The 10,017-nt window shown below is 56.1% G+C and overlaps 1 protein-coding gene across 1 annotated transcript in view; it reads left to right on the top strand.

Annotated features, from left to right (window-relative positions):
• The first annotated feature begins 212 nt into the window (after window positions 1-212).
• IRF5 (interferon regulatory factor 5) overlaps window positions 213-10,017 on the top strand; it is a 37,270-nt gene continuing 27,465 nt past the window's right edge. Inside the window, exons 1-2 of the mRNA XM_026660305.1 lie at window positions 213-271; window positions 4,169-4,303. The gene's annotated coding sequence lies outside the window, so the exon portion shown is untranslated. The remainder of the gene's footprint in view (window positions 272-4,168; window positions 4,304-10,017) is intronic.

Raw genomic sequence — 10,017 nt, forward strand, 5'->3', positions numbered from 1 at the left:
TGCGGGGTTCCCCGGGCAGGTGAGGGGCTCCGGGGCTGGCCCAGGTTAAGGGCTCCCTGGGCAGGTGCGGGGCTCCCCCCGGCGGCGAGGCGGGGCTGGCCCCTGGGAAGCCCGGCAGGGAGGCGCGGCTGAGCGGCGGGGGCGGCCCCGCCATGCGGAAGTGCTGGGCGGCGGCTGCTGCCGAAGTCAGGAGCCCGGCCCGGCTGACAGCGGCCCCCGGGCAGCGAGGGGAGCAGCCCGGCAGGAGGATCCAGGAGCCTCCCGGCGCAGGGTGAGTCCCGGCCGCGCCCCCTCCCCCTCCGGAGCGGCCTGGCCCCTGGGGGCAGCGCCCCCCACCCCGCGGGCTGCCCCTTCCCTTCCCTCCCCGGGGCACCGTGACTCCCTCCCCCGAGTGCGCCAGCCCCGGTCAGACCGTCCCCGCCCGCTCCCCTGCCCTCTGCCAGCCCCTGAGCCCCTCACCTGCGCCAGCCCCTCACCTGTCCTCTGCCAGCCCCTGAGCCCCTCACCTGCGCCAGCCCCTCACCTGTCGGCGGAGCCTCTGCCCTGCCCTCTGCCAGCTCCTGAACCCCTCACCTGTGCCAGCCCCTCACCTGTCCTGTGCCAGCCCCTGAGCCCCTCACCTGTGCCAGCCCCTCCCCTGCCCGGGGAGCCCCTCCTCTACCAGCCCCTCACCTGCTGGGGGAGCCTCTGCCCTGTCCTGCCAGGCCCGGAGCCCTTCACCTGTGCCAGCCCCTCCCATGCCGGGGGAGCCCCTGAGCCCCTCCCCTGTCCTCCACCAGCCCCTGAACCCCTCACCTGTGCCAGCCCCTCCCCTGCCGGGGGAGCCCCTGAGCCCCTCCCCTGCCATCTGTTAGCCCCTGAACCCCTCACTTGTGCCAGCCCCTTCCCTACCGGGGGAGCCCCAAGCCCCTCCTCTGTCCTCCGCCAGCCCCTGAGCCCCTCCCCAGCGCCAGCCCCTGAACCCCTCATCTGTGCCAGCCCCTGAGCCCCTCCCCGGTGTGAGCCCCTGCCCAGGGTCAGCCCCTCCCTGTGCCAGCTCCTCATGTGCCCAGGGTCCGCTCCGACGGGTGGGGGGCTGGCACAGGTGCCCAGGGAATGGCGCCTTTAATTATTGTAGTGAAAAGTTTCCTGGACCGGGACCATAAACTGCCCGCGGGAGAGAGAGAAACCGAAAGCAGGTGGGTCCCTGGCTGAGGGGCTGGTGGGCGCTGATGCAGCCCCCTACCCCCGGTGTCATTAGCGCAGAGCTCTTGATCCAGCCGCTATTGTTTTTTCAAGCTAATCCGAGCGAGGTGCGGCACAAGCGGGTTTATCTCCGAGTGCTGGAAACACAAACCTTGCAGATGGGCTCACTTCTCTTCAGGCCAGCTTCTTCCTCACCGAGACAACGCGCTATGCTCTCCAGGGTCGTGTGTGGGCACACCAGCGCGCACACGCTCTTTCCCTGCAGGGTTGTGTGTGTACACTCTCTCTCTCTCCCTCTGCAGAGTTGTGTGTGTGTGTTAACACTCTTTCTGTGCAAGGTTGTGTGTGTACACTCTCTCTCTCTCTCTCTCTCTCTCCCTCTGCAGAGTTGTGTGTGTGTGTGTGTGTGTGTGCACCCACTCTGTGCAAGGTTGTGTGTGTACACTCTCTTTCTCTCCCTCTGCAGAGTTGTGTGTGTGTGTACACACTCTTTCTGTGCAGGGTTGTGTGTGTACACTCTCTCTCTCTCTCTCTCTCTCTCTCTCCCTCCCTCTGCAGAGTTGTGTGTGTGTACATACTCTTTCTGTGCAAGGTTGTGTGTGTACACTCTCTCTCCCTCTGCAGGGTTGTGTGTGTGTGTACACACTCTTTCTGTGCAGGGTTGTGTGTACACACACTCTCTCTCCCCCCCCCCCCCCGCCGAGTTGTGTGTAAACTTACACACTATCTGTGCAGGCTTATGTACACACACTCTCTGTCTCTCCGGGGTTGTGTCTACACACAAACCCCTTGTGTACAAACAACAGGAAGCTCCCGCCCCCCAAATGGCAGGTGGGGAATAAAGACCAAAGGTTTCCTGCTGCCATTGGCGTGCGGCACAGACTGGCAGGCTGCTCCGGAGAGCAGGACTTGCCGTGGAGACGGGCCCAGAAGAGCCCCATGCTAGATGAAGAGAGGAAGTGGGGAGAGTAGCAGGAGACCGCACTGTGGGAGGGTTTTTAGACCGACTTCTCAGAGCCAATGCAAGAGTTTTAATTGGGTTATTCCCCCTTGTGCCTATTCCTCTGTGTGCCATGTTCCCACCTTCCCCAATTCCCCCCAGAGGAACATTTTTTCTCCATGTTAAGCTCATTTTCCAGGCTCGCTGACACACAGCTAGCGGGCAGTCCGCTGGCGAATACCTAGGAGATTAAATTAATAAAGACCCTGGCGGACAGTGTAAGTTTTATTGACAGTTTGTCAAAGGAGTTTTCAATGCGACGATGAAGACAGAATTAGGAAACCCCATCAGGCTTTTAACCTTCCCCTGCAAGGATTGTAGTCAACCGCCACCGTCCGAGAGAGGCAGAGCGTGGCACTGAATTCGAAACAAACAGCAAATAGACGAGTGGCATTGGTTGGGCCGAGGCGAACAAACTGGAAATGAATAACAACTTTTAAAACGCCCTCAGTGCCAACAATCGAGGGGCTCGTTAGGAACCAGGAGATGAGATTTCTTAAAAAAAACAAACAAAAACCAATGCAAATGGGACCTTTTGTTTGGGAGCCTCCCTTTAAAATAGTGACAATTAGGATGAATATGGGGGAAACTCTGTGACCGCGAGATCTGGGCAGTCAACAAAAGCAGTCGTTGACAGTAAAAAAACCAGCCCCCAATCCTGCACTGGCTGAGGGTGGCGAGATTGGATGTCCTAGGCCTGGCCACCTAGCCTCTCTAGAACTAGTAGTGCGGGATAGTTTTTTCCTATCGATGGCTGTTGCCCAGAGATAGTGGTGGTGGGGTGTTCACCTTTCTCCAAAGCAACAGGCCCTGGCCGTTGCCAAAGGCAGCATACCCGCCTAGGTGGCTCACCATGCTCCTGGACGAGTTGCAGCAGGGTTAACTGTTCATCCCTCCCAGAGCCCAGTTCTCCTTGTGATAATAAACCCATCCCTCGAATACAGGTGCGAGGCGGCGAAAGGGGCGTTCCCCTCCTTCAGCGAGGCTGAAATGATGAACACAATGACCCAGGCAGGGCGGCACACTGGAGGCCGGTTCAGGATGCTGAGTTTGTCTTTTTAACAACGCGCTTCCCTGTTCCTTTCAAAACCCTAGCCCAGAATAACGGCCGGAGGGTGGGGGAAGCCAGGCCGCTGCAGCAGAAAGGGGCAGGAAGACCTGAGTCACACACTGAAAAAGGGACCTGTGTGTGGATGTGAGTGTTCAAACTTGGGTGCTTCTAGCCAGACACCTACATATGTGTCTAGGCACCCGAATAAGGAAACGTATTTAATTGCTTAAGTGTGGATTTAGTTGTCTAAATATAGACACCTAAGTCTGAAAAATGTGGCCCTAATATAATCTCCAAGGGGAGTGTATACAGTCCTGCAAAACTTTAGAGGCTAGTCCTCCAAGGCTCTCCTGGACAATTCTCCCTCAGATAATATGGCCTAGGAGAGCCAGTATTAATTGACAGCTGCTGTTAAGGTTTCGTTGCTCCTAGGGATTGCACTACAGATTCCCTGGTAGCTGGCATTGTCTGAAATGTACTTGTGTTTTTATTACAAAGGTCTGAAGTCATCTGCAAAACAGCTAATCCGAGTTCCCTCTCTCTACCTAGGTATTTATAAAGGGTTGAGTCACAGGCACAGACCTATGGGAAAGTGAGAGGCTTAATACTGCACACTAAATTGGGTGTCACTCTTGCCTGCCTGGGGTTTGGTTGCTGGCATGTGAATTCCTTCCTTTTAACCGAGCGTCTGGTCTTGCAAGATTTCCAAGGCAAGGCAAGATGCCTGGTCTGTCCAGCACCTACCACCACGGGGCCCTGATTGAGGTCTCTGGGGGTTACTTGCGATATGAAATGAAGGGGGCTGTTACCGACATGGCTAGGCTGTTTATGCTCCTCCTTCCAAAGTTATGGATTTTTCACGCTTCGTAGCCGAAAACCCATGTCTATTTCTGATGATTTGAGGAAGTGTCTCTCTTATTTTTATTTCACAGACTGAAGTGAGAAAAAACCCCAACCCGTGTTTCAAATTCCCCTCTCTGACATCGAATTCAAAGCCAGACCTCCATGGGCTTCCAATAAGTCTGGGGCTGCCTCTTCTCTCTTTCCATTCTGGGAACCTACATTAGGTAAGTCCGCTTGTCTCTTGCACATTAACTTTATGAAGGATCCGCTAGTGAGAAACATCCAGGCAGGAATTGAAAGTGGTGTAGCGGATCTTGTGTTTTTTATCTCGGCCCGGTGTCTGCAGCGCTGTTACCGACTAGAACAATGTGGTTATGAATGGTTAATTGCCGCTCAGACCTGGGAGCAGGGCTATGTGGGAGTGGAGTCTGTCTGTTCTTGCAAGATCATTGTTCATGTTTAATTAACAGGTGGGGGAAGGGGTTGTAAATAACAACCTGTTACTATGTCACCCAGCTACAGACTGTGGTCAGGTCAGAATCAAGATTTAAGGATTGAGATAAAACTCAAGAGTCTGGAGTTAATGAAGTCAGTTTCTCCGCCTTCCACCTCCTTTAAGAAATAATTTAAAGGGACACGGTCGTCTTGAAAACCGGATCTATCTGAAAATGTTGTCCCTACGATAGTTACAAGTAGCACATGAGATTAGGAAACCTGAGAGACGTTTGCAGAAAAGCAAACCTCTGTCTTTGCACTTTGTCACGTGGCGTTTTACAGAGGCTTTATAGAGTCAGTTTCATTGTTCCTCTTTACGGTCAATTAGTTGCTTGGTGTTTTCCTTGCTGAAAAGAAACGTAGCCTTTTTTAATAAAGGAATTTAGAAAAAAACTCAGGTCAGACTGTATAAAGGAAACTCCATCAGAAATAAGCAACAGAGAGTCCTGTGACACCTTTATGACTAACAGATGTATTGGAGCATAAGCTTTCGTGGGTGAATACCCAGACGCATGTCTGACGAAGTGGGTATTCACCCACGAAAGCTTATGCTCCAATACATCTGTTAGTCTATAAGGTGCCACAGGACTCTCTGTTGCTTTTTACAGATCCAGACTCACACGGCTCTGATACTTGACTCCATCAGAAATGGGAATTCTCTGGAAGTTAGTCAATTTAAAAAGAAGTTGTCAGTATGCCATTATTATTGCTGTATTTTGATAATGCCTAGGAATCCCCCTCTGGGAGCAGGACCACATTGCGTTAGCTTATGTACAAACAAAAATCTGGCCTGGAGAGGCTAAACTGACTGTGAAAAATAGATGAGGCACACAAATATCTTCTTGGGTTCTGCTAGCTGCGGTTCAGCCAGTCTGCCCTTTCCTCACATAGCCACCTCTGGGGCTCATTTCCGTGGGTTTCCACATGGGGAAGAGCCTGGAAAGATTGGGATCATTTAGTTTTGGGAGAAGATAAATACAGTAGTAGACAATACCCACTCCTGCCATGAGTGCGGAGGACTGGACTAGATGACCTCTCGAGGTCTCTTCCACTCCTGTGATTCTGTGATCTCGTAAACTAACCAAGGCTTGTTATAACATTACACCTGATGTTCCGTTGGAGGGTATTGGCTAGTCCTGAACGAAGTAGCGGGTGTGGTTTAAACAGAGCGATTGTGAACGTGTGCACAAGATGTTCGTTTACGGGAAGAATCAAAGGGGCTTCCAATAAATTCCAGCAGCATTAATCTTTGCTGGCGCGAACAGGATGACGGTCTGGAATTTCATACGGTACCAGGGATGCTGGCCAGTTGGGAGGCTGAGAAATCGCCACCCACCTTTGTGAGTAGAGCCTCCAAGGGAATTTTTGCCTGATGCCTTTTCCGGCAGAGTGGCAGTAGAGTGTGAGCTGGTTTGCATGGGAGGGTTTTGCCTGGACCCAACAAAGAGCCGCCCTCTATTGTGACTCTGATGGTGCTTTGCACTGCACAGCACTCGTCACCCGAGGGTCTGAGTGCGACAGACACTCGGTTATCTTACCTATCTCCGCGCGGGGTTGAGCGTGGCTGGGAATGGAATCCAGCTTTCTAGGATGAGGATCACAGCGCTCTGCTCTAGCCCCTAGTAATGCTGTTTTGGGAGCAGCTTAAGTGGAATCTCCCCCCCACCCCCCCCGCTGGAGGACTGTGGAGTGGCGTGTTCTGGGTTCTGGGCAGACAGGTTCTCTGAACCAGCGTTGCAGGGAGACTCTCTCTCGTCTGTATTTTTTTTTCCTCAGTCCTATTCTCAGGAACATACAATTCGCCAGCCTAGATCAGAACATGGGTCCATAGAGCTGACTATCCTGTCTCTAGCAAGCGCCAGTGCCTGCGACTTCAGCGTTGAAGTCCCCATGAGACGTCTCATTGGCAATACTAATGGGGCAGTTCCTGATCGCACCTGGGGATCAGCCAGGGGCCGGATGGCAGAAAGTCTTTGCAAGCTTAGCCTTTCATCTCAGCAGGTCTGAGCTCTGGCCAAGGTCCTACAGAGCCCTGTCTTGCCTGCATCTCCCGCCTCCTTTCCACTCACTTGCTTTCCTCTTTCCCGGTGTCCCTCCCTCAAACCTTTTTCCTTCACCAGTCATCCCTGGGTTCTTCTCCTCCATGCTCTCACCAGGGGCCCATGCACCTGCACTGCGTGGCTCTGCTGCGTAGGATCTTGGAGGCGGGGACTGGGTCTTATACTTTGTTTTTTATGCACCCTCTCTGAAGGCCGGGGTTCAAATCCCACACACGATGTAGTTGGGAGGGATTTGTGCTTAATTTGCCTGTTGTCAAATGTAGGAGGTGGGCGGGTGCGCGGAACGGAAAATCAAGGCCTTCCACTCGCAAAGGGAGGTCGCCGGAGGTCCTTATGAAGAGGAATTGGGCAGCCACAGGTGTTGGTGGGCTCAGGTGCATTGGCTGAGTGTGGCTGGGGTCAGGACTGCAGGAGCAAGGGTCTGGATCGAGGTGCACGGGCAGAGGGGGCCCAAGGCTGGGCTAACGGGGTATTGCATCAGCACATCTGTGGGGGAAGGGAGCCCCAGGACTGGAACAGCAGCAGGTCTGACACCTGAGCTCAGGCAAGCATGGACCTAGAGGGAGGATGAGTGACGGTGTACAGATAAGCGGGGACGGCGTTTCTCCTTGTAGATGGCACCAGCTCACTTCGGGAGCAATGGTTTTGTTTCCTTCCCTGGTTTCTGCAATGGGGCAGAGCTCCAGGGAGAGCTTGGCCTTTCGTTTCCCGTGGGGCTCGGCCTTGCAGAGGAAGAACCGGCTTGCAAATGTGCGGCTCCCGCCTCTTTACTCACATGCCGGTTGCTTCACCCGTCTGCCCGTCACATCTGTGGTTGCTGCTGTAGCAACCCCTGTGATGTCACTGGCCGGGTTCCGAGATCTAGGTGTGATGAAACAAGCAGAGGCTTAAATTGCCCAGGAGGGAGAAAGGCGGGAAGAGAGCAGGAGGGGAAGCTGCCGTAGTGGGAGGAAGAGCCATCACGGTCGAATTGCAACGCGCGGATCTGCCGCTCATCCAGAGCAAAAGTATTGGTCACCTCTCAGCCAATCAGATAGCATATGCAAATCTCTGCTTGCTGGTTGGCCCGGAGGAATATTTTTTTTCCCCATCCTGGACCTGTAACTTCTTCTCCCATTTGAAACCAGCAAGCTAATGCCTGGCCTACGCGAGGCGGTTAGGCTGACGTCAGCTGCTTGTAGAGACGTAAGTGCCTCTCTACACCCGTTTAGTCCCATCACCTCCCCGAGCGGCGCAGAGACGCAGTGTCAGTGTAGCCCCCGTGCTGCTTACGCGACTGTCACTGGCTTTCAGGGGCCGTCCCCCGATGCCCCACGCTGACAGTCGACTCGATACGGCGCTCCCGGTGAGGGCGCACATCCCGACACAAGGAGCCGCGCGGGGACACGCACAAGCGATTGAATAACCGCAGGGGCCGCATGCCGACGGACGTTAGGTTGACGCAATTTTGTCTTGGAGCCGTGGCCTAAGGAGAATGGCTGCAGCGAGAGACGTCCGTGGGCTCGGCCGCAGGACTTGCCAATGCGTTTGACGGGACCCTGAGCGTGTGCCGGTAGAGACGCTGCTGTCAGGTTTCCGTGATCAGCAAGCTGTCCTGCCCCTCGAGAAAAAAACGCTCTGATCTGTACCGCCCGGTGACCCGAGCCGTCCCCCCACGCCATGCTCGGAGCATGTGCGCTTTCAGCTGACCTCCAAATGTGCCCCCTTGCCACTGGGTCCCCTCGCCGCCACTGGCGCCACCTCCTGGTTGCTCTGGGGATTAGCTCTGGCCAGGCGTTGCGCCCTCCTCTGGCAGCATCCCTCCCACCCTCTGCACCTCAACGTGTTCCCTCTTCGTGCCTTGGCCCCTCCGGCCAGGTCATCGCACGCTTCCCCTTCCAGGGGTACCAAAGTCTCTCTTGACGCATGGACTCTGGCAGTCTTCCTGCTCACCGCCCAGCCGGTGCCACTTCCCCAGCGGCCGGCAGGGGAACCCGGGCCCAGCCTGGGGACCCTGCACCTGCAGCTGTGGCCTGCTTTCCCGCAAGACCCTGTTGCTCCTTCCTACAGTGCCTGGGCTGTTCCTGCCCAGCTGAGCTGCCTGTCTGATCAACCCCTGCTCCCGGGCTGTTCCTCCAGGTGCTGCCTGGGCAGTTAATCTTCCAGCTGCACCCGATTCCAGCCAGGGAGGATGGAGTCAGCAAGCGGATCCTGCCCTACTGAGTCAGCCTGGCCTGAGCCGCATTGGCAGGACTCGAACGCTCCTAACAGGGTGGGTCCGCACGAAAGCCCCCCCTCCCCGCCCTGTCACAGACACCTGTCATCCTGCGGCGTCCCAGCACCCCTCACAAGCTGCCCCTAGGGGGCGCCACCGAAATGCCGCCAGCCAGGTGCGGGGGGAACCCGTGGCCAGGGTGACTGGAGTAACTTCTCGCTCTTACGAAACCTGCCACGGTGTCGGAGACCAGGACGCAGTGGTCATGCCCAGAGCAGGAGTTGGTGACCGGGACTGGAGCCCCGGGGCAGAGCCAGAGGCAGACGTCGGAGCTGGGAGTCAGAGCAGGTTACCCTCGCCTGCAGTGAGGCGAGGCAAGGGAGGAGCGGGGCTGGCAACCCGCAGGCACAGGTCCTATCGCAGCCCTGGGTGAATGCTGTGAGCAGCCCCCAAACTGCTGCTGCAGGGCACTGTTCCCACCAATCAGGCGGCCGACTCCAGGCCAGCTGCACTCCCGGAGGTTGCTGGAGCCCGACTCCGGCTCCTGACCCCTGGTCTCGTTAATATCTGTGCACTGACTCCGTTCCCTGGGGAGGCTGAGGGGCCAAGTCTAACGTGCCGAGATTCGAACCTGTGATTGCGGAAACTCTGGGCGTGCGGCTGTTGGCTGCCTGTGGCTCTGCCAATATTTACTGTCTAGGTCAATTCGTGTTCGTTACCCGGCACACACAGAGCACTTCACATTTCCAAAGCGCCGAGCAAACGTTGGCTGGCTCCCAGCGCCAGTCAGAAATCTCGCCCAGGGTTCGGGGTTCGTGCTCTGCTTCAACCAGGAAACCCAACCGCTCACTAAGCACCATGCAGAGCGGATCCCAGGTCACGAGGGGGAAGGGCTTGAGGATCATTCCTGGCCCCACTTATGCCGACCCCCCCCCCCCGACAAAGAAAAACCCACAGTTATGGGGGACTGGTAGCTTCAGGGCTGGAACTGAGGTTACTAGTTGGGACTGAGTTGTTGGCAGAGCGATGTGTGGGGAGCCCAGGGGGCTGCGGGTCGGGAGTGAGGGGCACCAGCAGAGCTGTAGGGGAGGTGAGCCCAGGGCTGGGATAGCAGGGGGCTGCGGGTCGGGAGTGAGGGGCAGTGGCAGAGCTGTGGGGGAGGGGAGCCCAGAGCTGGGATAGCAGGGGG

Source organism: Terrapene carolina, unplaced genomic scaffold (assembly GCF_002925995.2).
Source record: "Terrapene carolina triunguis isolate 2854851 unplaced genomic scaffold, T_m_triunguis-2.0 Scaffold750, whole genome shotgun sequence".
Taxonomy (NCBI): domain Eukaryota; kingdom Metazoa; phylum Chordata; order Testudines; family Emydidae; genus Terrapene; species Terrapene triunguis.